Source organism: Helianthus annuus, chromosome 5 (genome assembly GCF_002127325.2).
Source record: "Helianthus annuus cultivar XRQ/B chromosome 5, HanXRQr2.0-SUNRISE, whole genome shotgun sequence".
NCBI lineage: Eukaryota > Viridiplantae > Streptophyta > Magnoliopsida > Asterales > Asteraceae > Helianthus > Helianthus annuus.
In genome coordinates, this window is record NC_035437.2 from 158,425,982 (window position 1) to 158,440,205 (window position 14,224).

At 38.1% G+C, this 14,224-nt stretch overlaps 1 long non-coding RNA gene and 6 other non-coding genes across 7 annotated transcripts; 3 read left to right on the forward strand and 4 right to left on the reverse strand.

Annotated features, from left to right (window-relative positions):
• Positions 1 to 2,488: 2,488 nt before the first annotated feature.
• On the reverse strand, positions 2,489 to 4,037 carry LOC110939307. The gene is made up of 3 exons (XR_002592152.1): positions 3,997 to 4,037; positions 2,962 to 3,035; positions 2,489 to 2,528 (listed from the first exon to the last, which is right to left on the reverse strand). It is a non-coding gene; the product is annotated as an uncharacterized LOC110939307 (long non-coding RNA).
• Positions 4,038 to 5,769: 1,732 nt separating this feature from the next.
• On the reverse strand, positions 5,770 to 5,872 carry LOC118492581. Its single transcript, XR_004894588.1, has one exon. It is a non-coding gene; the product is annotated as a U6 spliceosomal RNA (small nuclear RNA).
• A 1,153-nt stretch (positions 5,873 to 7,025) lies between these two features.
• LOC118479446 lies at positions 7,026 to 7,145 on the forward strand. The gene has a single exon (XR_004859581.1). It is a non-coding gene; the product is annotated as a U5 spliceosomal RNA (small nuclear RNA).
• Positions 7,146 to 10,275: 3,130 nt separating this feature from the next.
• On the forward strand, positions 10,276 to 10,395 carry LOC118492836. The gene has a single exon (XR_004894837.1). It is a non-coding gene; the product is annotated as a U5 spliceosomal RNA (small nuclear RNA).
• A 993-nt stretch (positions 10,396 to 11,388) lies between these two features.
• Positions 11,389 to 11,491, reverse strand: LOC118492582. The gene has a single exon (XR_004894589.1). It is a non-coding gene; the product is annotated as a U6 spliceosomal RNA (small nuclear RNA).
• An 856-nt stretch (positions 11,492 to 12,347) lies between these two features.
• Positions 12,348 to 12,466, forward strand: LOC118492692. The gene has a single exon (XR_004894694.1). It is a non-coding gene; the product is annotated as a U5 spliceosomal RNA (small nuclear RNA).
• A 664-nt stretch (positions 12,467 to 13,130) lies between these two features.
• On the reverse strand, positions 13,131 to 13,233 carry LOC118492583. The gene has a single exon (XR_004894590.1). It is a non-coding gene; the product is annotated as a U6 spliceosomal RNA (small nuclear RNA).
• Between the last annotated feature and the right edge of the window lie 991 nt (positions 13,234 to 14,224).

Here is a 14,224-nt window from a genome sequence, read left to right on the forward strand (position 1 = left end):
TCGCGTTTTGAGCCTGAGCAGTGGTGAGAAGGAAAGCTCGACCTCTAGCGGGTTCTTGGACCTGTTGCTGTTGTTGTTGAGGCTGCGGTTGCTGCTGTCGAGGTTGCTGTGGCTGGTATCGTTGAGGGCATACGTTGGCCATATGGTTGGTATCACCACACGTGTAGCATGCTCGCGCAGGGGCGACTTGATTCGGAGCTAAAAGGGCTTGGTTTTGGTGGGTATGAGGTGGGAAGCGGCAGTATGGAGCAGTATGCCCACCTCGGCCACACTTGTCGCACTTTCGACATTGAGCGTTTGGAGGGTGGTGATACTGGCATTTGCCACACTTCGGTTGCGTTCCAGTATAAACCTTGCGTTCATTGTTGGCAAAAGCAGGCACGGTTTGAAGGGGTTGTGGATTTGGCGGAGTGACGACCGCACAATTTTGGCTCGAAGCCTTCTGCTTCTTGCCTTGGTTTTTCTTAGACGACTGGGAGGGTTTGGGCTCATCAGGAGAGTCAATTGTAGCTTGGCGTGCACTCTTTGTTGAAACCTTGTCAAAGGTTCCATGAAGAACGCAGTTGTTGTTAAGTTCAGTGGCTATACGAAAGGCATCTTCAATGGTTTGGGGATTGGCAGAGGCAAGGTGGTTTGTCAGAGAAGGTGCAACACAACGGACGAATTTGGCTACGGTTTTGGGTACGGTTTCAACTTGTCCAGGACAGAGAACACTGAGTTGCTTAAAGCGCGTAATCAGGCCATCCATGTCACTCCCCTTCTGAGTAAGGTTCCAAAATTCGTTCTCCAATTTTTGGAGTTCATGAGGAGGACAGAAGTGGTCTTTCATAAGCTGTTTGAGATCGTCCCAAGGCATAGCATGTGCAACCTCGTTTCCTCTTTTGTTGCGTTCAGTCGTCCACCACTCGAGTGCCTTTTCACGAAACACCCCAGTTGCATTCAAGGTTCTTAGTTCGTCAGGGCAACCACTTTGCAAGAAGGTAAGCTCGATGGCATCAAACCAGTTCATCATGGCGGTAGCGCCATTCTTGCCAGTAAATTCTAAGGGTTTACAAGCCATGAAGTGCTTAAATTGGAAGGTCGATTTGGGCTTTTCTGCCTTTGAGTCAACAGAGCCATGCGGTGAATCGGTTTGAATCTTGCTAACGATGTCGGGTAGGACCTTAGCAAATTGTTTGGCCATAAATTTCATGCAATCTTTTTGAAACATGGCGGTGGAAGTCGAACCCTTCTTTGACTTGCGTCTCTTGGAGGAACTAGACGACATCTAAAAGATTGAAAAAAGAAGGAAAGGATGAGACTTGATCATTAATTGAAAATAAGGTTTGTGTATGTAAAAGTAAGTAAGTGTTCATGTATCAAGTAAAGTTCACATAGAGCATAAGTTTCCAACATACATTCCACAAGTATAACACATAAGTTGCGTAAAGAGGTATAAATTTAGTTTGTTCACGAGAATTATTATTGTTTGTGATTGCGGTAACGTGCGAAATGATTAAAACGACATTTCGAAACGAATGAACGTTCAAGTATAAAATCACATATAAATTATAATACATAAAAGAGAGGCTCAATAAAACATAGGATTGTTTCGGGTAGAGAAACGTCGACAATTCCAAAGTGGGTCGAAAGTCCTTTCGATTTAGAGATATTGTGCTTTGGCCTATAAGTAAGATACTCTCGTCGAGAAGCGATTAACGGTATCTTACCCTTCCGGTTACTACACATCTCTAAATGATTGGAACATTCGGGACTTTGGCGAGAATAAAAATCAAGGAATGGGACTTAATCGACAAGATGCGGGTTTCACCCCTAACTTGACGATCTCGTACCCTAAATGTGGTTGGTACTTGTCGGCCAAAAATAAAATTTTGACACTTTGACAAGGGTCCACTAGAGTTGAAATGGAAATTACCATTAAGTTGTGGATGTCACTCCTAGCTTAATGGTGAAATTTCGTGCAAAAATAGATTAAAGGTAGAGTGAGAGTCGTTTACCAAATTGTGGGTTTCACGCCTATTTTGGTAAAGTTGTCTCGTTGATGTTACAAGAGTATAAAATAGCATAAGTGTATTCGTGTTAGCCTTAGGAAAGGCATATAAATTTAATAACAAGAAGTGTAGCTAGGAAGCATGCAAGGTGGAGTACAATTGTTTTAAACAACAAATAAGAGACAAAGTTCCTAAAAAACTATAGACTAGGGCAAAAGCATGGCAATTTTCCTAATTCCCTATAGTTATGGCTCTGATACCAATCTGTCACACCCCAACCAATGGCGGAAACATCGGGATGAGACGAAGTGTGAAGATTGCTAGAGACATCATAACGCTATTTGTGACAATATTTAGAAAATCCCAATTTCATTTCATAACTTCAAATAGTCAACAATACAATAAATTCAAATACAACAAGTTTAACAAAAATAACATGATAACATAACAAAATTGATACAACATATTAAACCCTAACGTCTATATGTGTATCTAGGCATCAACGCTACTTCTTTTCTTAGCATCTTCCTCATCAACCTGTAACATGTTTAAAATAATTCAATGCAAATGCAAAGGCGAGTATACAAGTTTGATACGTACATAGCAAAAGATAAGTCTTGAACAATTCCTCATAGCAAGCATGTGATTCAAGATAAACATTTAAACATGGCATGTGTCTAACATATCAAACCAAGGAAACGCAATATGCTCATGACATTACCGATGATAAAGGGCGGGTCGTTAATCCTATAGCGCTACATATGTCACGGTTTGGCTCGTACGAAGTTAATGATAAATTCAACACATAAGTTTCACCCAAGTTTAAAGTATCAAGCCATCACGTATACAAGCATGTTATAGGAATGTTCATGTGTTTAAGCAAAATGTTCATGTATAAGTTTTTGATAAGTAAACATGTTACACCCCAAAAGTGGTAAAAGTAAAAAGGGGGAAATACGAGTATACTCACGGTTTACAAGTTGTGACTTGAGAATCCGAGAGCAAGTTGGTGGTTGAATTAGCTAGTTGGAGCACCTTGTTTCTCTACACAAGGAAACAAAGCGTATGAGTTGGGGAATTCGGAAGATTCGGAATTTAAGTGACATGAAAACGTTATAAAATATTATATCAAAATACTCATCTTCCCATAATACACTTGCATGACACTTGGTAACCACGAGGGTTATAATGATTTCATGAGTTGAACACTCATAAGAATCATAGCAAGGTTTAGGTCCTTAGATGATTATCCTACTACTTTGACAAATGAATATGATTTCAACATCAAAGGTTCGAGTGTACATAGATAGTATTTAGGTTGTATAATATACACATATTATTAAGTCCAAATGTTCAAGTATTCAAGTAAGAGGTAGAAGATTACATCTTCATTTAGGTACCTCAAGTTGAGTCGTATGTGTCATGGATGGGGTAGGAAGACAAGACTTCCATTTAGGTACCCCTTTGATGTTCACCACTACACTTGATGTAAAAACAACCAAGGAGGGTCATGAACTAAGGTCATTACAAGTATGTAAAGTAAACTAACTAGTAGAAATCATCAAATCACGTGAGGATTGTAGGTTTGGGACAACCCAAGTTGTTCCATAATCACTCATGTATCAAAGGCTATGTTTGACATGATTTGTGGGTTGAAACCCTAAACAAAACACCAATTTTATGAGGTTTAATCCTCTGATTTTAAATGTCTCAACCTTGTTTTTAAGCTTAACCAACCATGGGATAAGTTGTAAGCATTAGGACATAGGTATGAGATGTGTTGAACACAAGTTACATAGGTTTAAACAAGTTTTTGATGAACATAAAAACAAACAGAAAGTTTATGGACGATTTTGGGGCATTTCCAGGTTTGATTTCTCCAAGGAGAAGTCTAGGAATCGAACCCCATGATTATCCAAGTAAGTAGGAAAAAGAATCAAGTGATTTCGTTAAGAAATGAGTGAGTTATGCTCATTTTCGTGAAGGGGTGTCAATCTGCTCGAACCTTTGCTTTCAGCTACGGTTTGGAGGATGTTTTGAGAGTTTTTAGTGTTGCAAAAGTGGTAGAGAGGCTGGTTACAAGTGGTATTTATAGGGGGAAGGATTAGGGTTTCAATGGGTTGGGCTTTGCAAGTGTTTAGAAAGGGGTTACACCTTGAAACTAGCCCACAAAACCCAACTATATGGGCTGAATTTTGCTGAATTGGGGCTGCCATATTTCTTTATTTTTTTATTTTTTTAAAACATTATAATGAGTAATTTTGTTAGTTAAGTTGTGTAATAATATGCAACAATGTTTCCCCTAACTTGTAACAAGGTGAAATATGAAATAAAACATGATTTAACTAGGTAAAAAGTGTAATGTACTAGTATGTAACATGTTTGTAAGTGACAAGTATATGTCACATATTTACAAGTTCAACATATGTTTGTAAGTATCACAAAGAAGTATCAAATGATCTCATGATTAATCATATTATGGTGTATGTATAGTATGTAACAAGGAAATGCAAGTTTTCATTCATGATCAAAATCTCGAGTTTACAACGAGTACTAGAAGGAACGAGTACAATGATACAAAGCTTCCAAAATTAGAAACACGAGTAAGACAAGCTATAAATAGAAAGTACAAAAACACAGGGCGTTACATATGCTATGTATGAAAACTTGTATACTCGCCAACATGCTTTTGTTGATTTTATTTTAATACGTATTGCAGGTTGATGTTCAAGAAATAAAGAAATCAAGCTAGTATGGAACTAGAAACCCATTTTAGCATAGTATTTTATTATGTTTGAATTTATGATGTACTTGAAAACAATGTATTCTCATTTGAAATTTAGGAAAATGATTTAATTTATATTGTCACAAATAGTGTTATGTTGTTTTGAGCAATTTGTTCGTCTCATCCCGATGTTTCCGCCATCGGTTGGGGTGTGACAGACCTAATTACCTGTCTACGGCACTTTCAAGCTACGGAGAACCTCAGGCGTATATGTAGACCACAACCTCCGTTTTACGCGTTCCTTGCTCCCGGTTGACCTGTTGCACATCCTGGTGGTTCGTTTTTCATCCCGGTGACCTGTAAAGCTCTCGAAAAGCTCCTTTAACTCCGCTAGACCTGCAAAATACATATCTAATCAAAAGTAGGCTAATCGAAATTAAAACTTGTGTAAAAGCATCAAATTAAGCAATTACGATCACCGGTTTTCGACCACGTATCACATCCCCACACTTATCTTTTGCTTGCCCTCAAGCAAATCTGTCTTTCACTTTCACGTGGGTCGAACAAAGAACACACTCCCCATTCCCGAGACGAAGGTTAAGGTCAATTGTCAAGTACAAGTTCAAATTCTGTACACTTTTCAACATATTTAACAGTAAAGTGAATATCCACATATAAAATGGTTATTAAAGATTAACCCGCCAGTGAAACCGACAAATCATGCATATCCCTCACAATGTTCTCTCCACTCGGTTTAAAATTGGCTAATAGTTGATGGATTAGCACTTTTGAAATAATTACTCAAACCGATTAGAACATGTACCCGCATATGCTTGCAACTCAATCATTCACTGATCACGAATACTAAACACAAGTCAAAAGGTCTTTGTAAGGGTTGTAACGGGGCTAGGCTAAGGGTAGGAATTAGAATCATGATTTAAGAAAAACTGGCCTAGTTCATAAGGATAGCTTCACAAACTCTATACACAGTTTAAATTTTACAGATTAATAATAATCAAATGCCCCAATTCGAGTTTAATCAGAATGGTCTAAAAAAATTTGGACCATTTCTCGATTTGTGCGTGTCATCCTTGCGCAGGGGCCATGCTAATCTTCTCTGTATCGTTCCAATTTTATCGGATGTCCCCGAAGGGACAATGACCGTCACCCACCGGTGTCATATAAACCAGCAACAACTTCAGCTATGAGCCAATGTGGGACTAACTGAATCCACAGGATGTGTCATATGAGCTTGATTCACTCTGTTTTTAATCTAAGTGCATGTATAAGAAAGTGTTGTTTAAACAGATACTTGCAACCAGAGTTATAGAGTTACAGATTGATTAAAAAATGTTTAAACAGATACTTGAAACAAGCAATAGATGATAGATGGAGAGTATCTTTTTGAGATAAAGGGGAAGAATGATTAATGATGAAAACCACTGTATTTTTTGTCCTGCAAAATTGTCCTTGGTAAATTTCTGTAAATTTATATTATTGGTGCTTGGTTCCATATTACTCCCGCTTGCGGTGTGCGCATATAATGTATATATGTGTGGGCGCTCGGAGGCAAAAGTGAAATTGCACTAATTTTAGCGTTATTTTACTAATTTTGTGAAAATAACGTTAAAGCGGTGGGCGGTTAATCATGTGGTGGTGTTGATAGTAGAAAGACATGGGGATACATGCACTAATCGCCCTTTGTCCCAGTTGCCGAGTGTCATGTGTCTTATGTCCAAGGCTTGATGCAAAGCTATTATCGAGCCGGAGGTCTCACTGGAAGCAACCTCTCTTTTCCTACATGGGTAGAGGTAAGGCTGTCTACATCTTACCCTCCTCAGACCCTACCTTAGCTTTGCTATTGGTAAGATTTACCGAGTATGATGATGATGATACTTGGTTCCATGTATTATCAAACACATGTTTTTGGTTTGGTGTCTCTTTATTTATTGAACACAAAGCAATATTGTTTTAGATTTGTGTTTTCGTGATCTTAAACATGCATTTTGCTAGCAAACTGACTGCATCTCAGGATATCGTCCAATTATCATGGAATGGTTTCAATCAAACCTTAATTGATACCCTGGCAATGGAAAAAACTTCGGCTGTTGGGACTTAGTAGCCAGGCCACCAAACTTCAACAAAACTGGCAATTATTGAGAAGAAAAGATTTTGGGAACAACAGTTAGGAGGCTTGAAAACTGGCAAAAATATGTATCAAAAGTTCGTCCCACATCTGCATAATAGAGAAGTCATATATATGAAATGCACTATTTAAGGCAAGCAAGTGCGGTGTTTGAAAGGCATGCGGTCGCGCAGTGAATACAAAGCGAACTATTCTTTCGCCTTTTACTAAAGAATACCATGTATTCGCTGCATCAAAGTGGCAAACGCCTATTTTGGAGAGACCCTTCAACAACTAAAGGGCCCACCTCCTGTTTAGAACTGAAAAACATGCCCAGACGAATGTGTTTTGCTTTTGGATTCCATATGTCCATGGGATTATCTTCATAATCCGGACAAATGTAATCCCTAAGCTCCGTATCCTCTTGTGGGTCGTCATGTGGACCTAGAAACCGTCAACTGAGACAGGGTCAATTCAGTTTGTTGGTTGACTGCGGCCTCGTTGTCAGAAGAGCCGTCATCAGACGGGGGGCCTCTTCACTTTCGGAACAATCTTCGGCGGCTGTAAACTTTTGAGTCATCAAAGCCGTCATTATTGTCGTCGCCAACTACAAATTGAGATGAAGAGCCTACTGGGTTCTCAACAGAAGGCATGAAGTAGTGTTCTTGTGTTGTTTGCCCATCTCCTTCGTCATTATCATCGGATAACTGGGAGAACGATTGTTCTTCTCCATGGACGGTTTTCTCAATAGGTATACAAACTTTGAAAACGAGAAAAACATCATATTGAAACAAGTCCCGAATAATCTTCGAGGCTACATTGCTTTAATTGTGATATTTGAAAACTCGAACCCGGAACAGGTTTTTTCCGAACATAGCATTAACACATCAATTGCAGGAAAAACATCATATTTTAAATCAATGTTTTATTTCTTGTATAACAACATTATATAACCGGGAACATAATTCAAATAACAAAGTTGTTTAAGTTTGCAAAATCAAACAACAAACTTCTTAAAGTTATATAATTCAAACATCAAACTTGTTTAAGTTTCCTACATCAAACAACAAACTTGTTTAAGTTTGCTTTATGAAACAACGTGTTGGATCAGTTCAGTTCAGACATAATGGAAAACATGAAAACATACCTTTGATTGCATCAGCACAGGCCAGCATGGAATCCAGATGTAGTCGCATCAACAAGGTTCGACATGGTTGTCAGGTTGATCTGGTTCCTCCTTAGGGTGCTAACTGATGATGGTGGCTAAGAAAACCGAAAAAGGGTATCGGTTAGGAGAGGAGGTCGAAATTATGATGTTATGGCTAATGGGGTGTGTGTAGTTGTGTAACTGAGCAATCCTTTAACCTCCACATAATTCTCCTTATATAAGTACCCAGGAGGAAACCTAATTAGTTAATAAGGGTAATATGGTCCATCAACAATTACCAACTAATTATCTTAATCGGTTGTTATATATTTTGATCCATATAATGTAAATGATTATAATGGCTACTAGATTAAATATTAAATCATAATATATTTAATCTTACACAACGAACTTGTATTACTTTCCCAAATCAAACAACGAATTACTTTATGTTCTTTAAATAAAACAACAAACTTCTTTAAGTTTTCTTAATGAAACAACGAGCTTCTTTATATTCACTATATGAAACAAAGAATTTGTTTAAGCTTGCAGCATGAAACAGCTAACTTCTTTAAGTTTGCAGCATGAAACAACGAACTTCTTCTAGTTTTACACTTTCATTCAGCGAACATTATACATGGCAGACCTTTTTCAAAATTTGTCAGCACTTTTTCAGAAATTTTGTAGAAGTTTGCCGTTTCAAACAGCGAACTACCTAGATGTGAAAACATTTTTCAAGCCCACTTAAAGACACTCTTTCCCTGTTCAAAGCCCCTACTTTTGCAAAAAAATTATACTTGCAACTAGAGTTACATATTGAAGATGAAACAAGCCCAAATGATCAAGGCCAAATGATCATAAATGGAGAGTATCTGTTATGACTAGCCCAAATGATCAAGGCCCAGTTCAAGACTAAAGAAGAAGCCCAGTTATGATTACGTGATGAACAAACCATGAGGTGGGGTCCATCAGTATGAGGAAATAAAGGGGAACAAAGAATCTGTAATTAGGTTATGGAAAATGATTAATGATGAGTACCACTTTATTTTGGTATCTATATTTTTTGTTTTATATATTATTGTTTCTATTAAATTACAAAAAAATTAGAAAAATCATGTAAGCAAAGACAATAAGAAGGGATAGTGTTTTAAGTAATGTTGTTACATCACATATACTAGTGGTTTCATAAGTTATATTAGAACGCGGGGTGTGGGGCGTGGGTTGGGGCGGAGTAATGCCAAAAACGCAGTCTAGAACGCACCAGGCTAGCGTTGGCCATGGCGTTGCCCCGCTAGCGTGGGGATTGAGCCTGGCAGGGGGCAGTGTGACTTGGCTGGCTTTGCTTGGCTGATTTGATGTAGCCATTGGACTCAGTTGGCAGGCGACATCAAAAGTGGCAGTTATCGAGCAGAAAAGATTTTAGGAACAACAGTTAGGCAAAAGATCAAATACAAATAATCTTAACATACTAAACATACAAATTGAAGGAAAACCCAAAAAGACAAGGTGGCATTTTTGTAATTACCACCAACTATCAAAGTTACAACCAAAAATACCTAAACAAACACAATTTTTTGTTTTAACATTTTTTATTAAAAAATCGCTACATTTCGTTAGCAAAAAAAAAAAAAAAAAAAAAGAAAAAAATTTTTGGCTGCTACTAAAAGTAGCGATTTTTTAATAAAAAATGTTAAAAAAATAAAATAAAATAATTTGTGTGTTTTTTTTTTTTTATTTTTTTAGGTTTTTTGGGGGTTTAGTTTTTAGCATTTTAGCTTGGGTGGGGGGTTGGGGGGGGGGGTTAGGTTTTTTTTAGGTTTTTGGGGGTGGGGGGGGGGGGGGTTAGGTTTTTTTTTAGGTTTTTTTTTGGGGGGGGGGGTTAGGTTTTTTTTAGGTTTTTTTTGGGGGGGGGGGGGGGTTAGGTTTTTTTTAGGTTTTTGGGGGGTGGGGGGTTTAGGTTTTTTTTGGGGGTGGGGGAGTGGTTAGGTTTTTTTAGGTATATTTGTAGAGTAACTTTGATAGTTATTGATAATTACAAAAATGTCACCTTGTCTTTTTAAGTTTTCCTTCAATTTGTATGTTTAGTATGTTAAGATTATTTGTACAAGAACTTTACCCACAACAGTTAGAAGAGTGCATGATATGAAGAAACCAATAAAAAGGCACGGAGGCTTGAAAAGTGGGAAAGTTTAGTATTTGGTGTTTGTCCCACATCGGCACAATAGAGAAGTCATATATATGAAATCCGGTATTTAAGGCAAGCAGGTGCGATGTTTAAAAGGCACGCAGCCATGCAGTGAATACAAAGCGAACTATTCTTTCGCCTTTTACTAAAGAATACCGTGTATTCGCTGCACTAAGGTGGCATACGCCTATTTTTGGAGAGACCCTTCTTAACTGAAGGGATCCAGACAATGATTTTAGTGCAATTTTAGCTATATCTTCACATAGTTTATTCTGATGCTAAAACTACAGTCGATCTCAATGTCAAACCTACTCTTATGTAGGTTTATCAAAATTATAAAATCTTCAAGCTCATGAACCAAACAACCAGTGTACAAATGTGGTTTGTTAGGCCAAAACTGGTTCGGGTGGAAACAGGTTAGAGTTTGGTCAACAAAAGGATCAGTTGGAGCCGGGTTCTGACCAAGCTGGGTCGGATTGGAACTGGTTTTTCTAAGCGAAAGGATCGGTTTTGACCTGTTTGAAAGCGAGTATTAAATGGTTTGGGTTGGGTTTGACCAGGTTCAAACCGAGCGTCAAAGTTTAGGGATACATCCCGAATTCAACTCCGTGTGTTGGTTTTGTTTCAAACTAGTTCTAAAACCGGGGTCTTTTTATGCGCACCTCTATCACCAGGCAGCATAACATAAACTTATAAGCACATTCAAGATATTATTATCTGATATTATGGGCTCTTAGCATATCACCGCCAGCCAAGTGGCAGAAACAATACTCAATCTTGATAGCCAAACGGCCCAAACCGACACGACTTATCGGTCTGGGTTTTATGAGACTCAAGAACCAAATTATATGAAACACTTTTGACATTTTGGTTACTGGAGCGGACGCATTTGACTGTCTTCTCGTTATGGTGGACCAACTACTAGTGAAGCAGCCACAATCTTATTTTAAGGAGGTATTCATCAAAACTTTAATCTTTTAAAGCTTTGTAGTATAAGTAACTAAGGGTGTTTAGTCTGGAATTCAAGCAGTTATCATAGCAATCACTTTTAACAATAAATAAATCATTCTAAGCATCATAATCTGTTACATAAGCAAAAATAATTTGGCCAGATCCATTACTTGCAATATAGTTGACAGAATGGCGTCACACTAATAAACCATGACATTTTGATTACAGGGTGTTCATCAAATTTCCAATTGAAAATATTCAAAAAAAAATTTGGACCATTTCTCGATTTGTGCGTGTCATCCTTGCGCAGGGGCCATGCTAATCTTCTCTGTATCGTTCCAATTTTATCGGATGTCCCCGAAGGGACAACATTCATCACCCACCTCAGCCATGTAAACCAGCCACAACTTCATCTCTGATCCGATGTGGGACTAACTGAATCCACAGGATGTGTCGTATTCACCCTGTTATTAATCAATCTGCATGTGTAAGAAAGTGTTTAAACAGATACTTGCAACCAGAGTTACAGATTGAAGATGAAACAAGCCCTAGATCATAGATGGCCGGAGAGTATCTTTTTGAGATAAAAGCAACGAAAACAGCCGCCTATCTTCTCTTGTATCCATCATCCTTGAAAGCAAAGGTTCGATCCAACAACTGGAAAATCAGACGAGGCTGTTGCAACAACCATTACAAAGGTTTGTTTGTTATTTATTTATCATTCTGTATATTTTATAGTTTTGAATCCAAACAACAGGTGGGATACAAAAGTTGTCAACTTTTGTAATTACAAGATTTCTTTTCTTTATTAACAAAACAGTTGGTCTGGGCATGTGGACTCGTCAATAACTGAATCTTTTATGAGCTTGTGTCTGCACAAATAAAGGAATCAACAACTGACCAACAATTTTAAAAATTCGACATGTGGCTGGAAATCAAACATTTCAAAACCGAAACACCAAATACTAGAGTGAGTTATCTGAAATTCAACCAACTGCATCTCTTCTCTGATACCCCCCGGTATTGGCAAAAGTTCTGCAACTGGTAGTTGTTGAGTAGAAAAGAATTTGGGAACAACAATTAGGAGAGGAGAGTGAAACCAGTAGAGGCTTGAAAAGTGGCAAAAAAAGCATCTAGTGCTTGTCCCACATCGGTTGGCTAGAGAAGTTATAGGAGTGAAACCTACTATTTAAGACAAGCAGGTAGGATGTTGAAATCCACGCAGCCATGCAGTGAGCACATAGCGAACTATTCTTTCGCCTTTTACTAAAGAATACCGTGTGCTCGCTGCTCAAAGTGGCATACCCCTATTTTTGGAGAGTCCCTTCTTTTACTGAAGGGCTCCAACCTATGTTTATAGTTAACGTTCTTTTGTTTAATTAATAGTTTTGAAACCATATGAAATACTACTATAAAGACTTGAATTCATAAAACATAATGTGAATATCCGGTGCATTGAGAAAGCAATAGGTGCGAAGGGTGAAAAATGAACGTATACATGTAATATCAATAACCCAATGTTGAGCAACCAAACCGACACAACTTATTGTTTTGGGTTTTATGAGAACCAAATTTTGACATTTTGGTCAACACATGACATTTGTTACTGGAGGCATTTTATTGGCTTTTGGTTGACAATCTTCTTGTTACGGTGAACAAAATGACCAACTACCAGAGAAGCAGCCATGATCTTATTCTAAGGAGGTACTCATCAAAACTTCAATCTTCTAAGTTGTAAAGCTATATATGTAGAATCTATGTGTTTCAGTTCGTAGTTTATGATTGGGGTGTTTTAGTATAAGTGAATTAGGGAGTTCAGTGTGGAATTCAACCAGTTATCATCACTTTGAGCACAGGTAAGAGAGACTTAAGCATCGATTTTACGGTCAAAAAGGATCATGATTTGAGAAAAACTGGCCTAGTTCATAAACTCTATACACACTTTAAATTTTACAGATTAATAATAATCAAATGCCCCAATTCGAGTTTAATCAGAATGGTCTAAAAAAAATTTGGACCATTTCTCGATTTGTGCGTGTCATCCTTGCGCAGGGGCCATGCTAATCTTCTCTGTATCGTTCCAATTTTATCGGATGTCCCCGAAGGGACAATGACCGTCACCCACCGGTGTCATATAAACCAGCGACAACTTCAGCTATGAGCCGATGTGGGACTAACTGAATCCACAGGATGTGTCATATGAGCTTGATTCACTCTGTTTTTAATCTAAGTGCATGTATAAGAAAGTGTTGTTCAAACAGATACTTGCAACCAGAGTTACAGATTGATTAAAAAAATGTTTAAACAGATACTTGAAACAAGCAATAGATGATAGATGGAGAGTATCTTTTCGAGATAAAGGGGAAGAATGATCAATGATGAAAACCACTGTATTTGTCCTGCAAGATTGTCCTTGGTAAATTTCTGTAAATTTATATTATTGGTGCTTGGTTCCATATTACTCCCGCTTGCGGTGTGCAGATATATAATGTATATATGTGTGGGCGCTCGGGGGGCAAAAATGAAATTGCACTAATTTCGTGAAAAATAACGTTAAACCGGTGGACGGTTAATCATGTGGTGGTGTTGATAGTCGAAAGACATGGGGATACATGAACTAATTGCCCTTTGTCCCAGTTGCCGAGTGTCATGTGTCTTATGTCCAAGGCTTGATGCAAAGCTACTATCGAGCCGGGGGTCTCACTGGAAGCAACCTCTCTTTTCCTACGTGGGTAGAGGTAAGGCTGTCTGCATCTTACCCTCCTCAGACCCTACCTTAGCTTTGCTATTGGTAAGATTTACCGAGTATGATAATGATGTTGATGATGATTCTGTACTTGGTTCCATGTATTATCAAACACATGTTTTGGTTTGGTGTCTCTTTATTTATTGAACACAAAGCAATAATATTGTTTTAGATTTGTTTTTTCGGGATCTTAAACATGTATTTTGCTAGCTAACGGACTGCATCTCAGCATATCGTCCAATTATCATGTTATGGTTTCAATCAAACCTTAATTGATACCCTGGCAATGGAAAAAACTTGGGCAGTCGGGACTCAATTGCCAGGCCACCAAACTTCAACAAAACTTGCAATTAT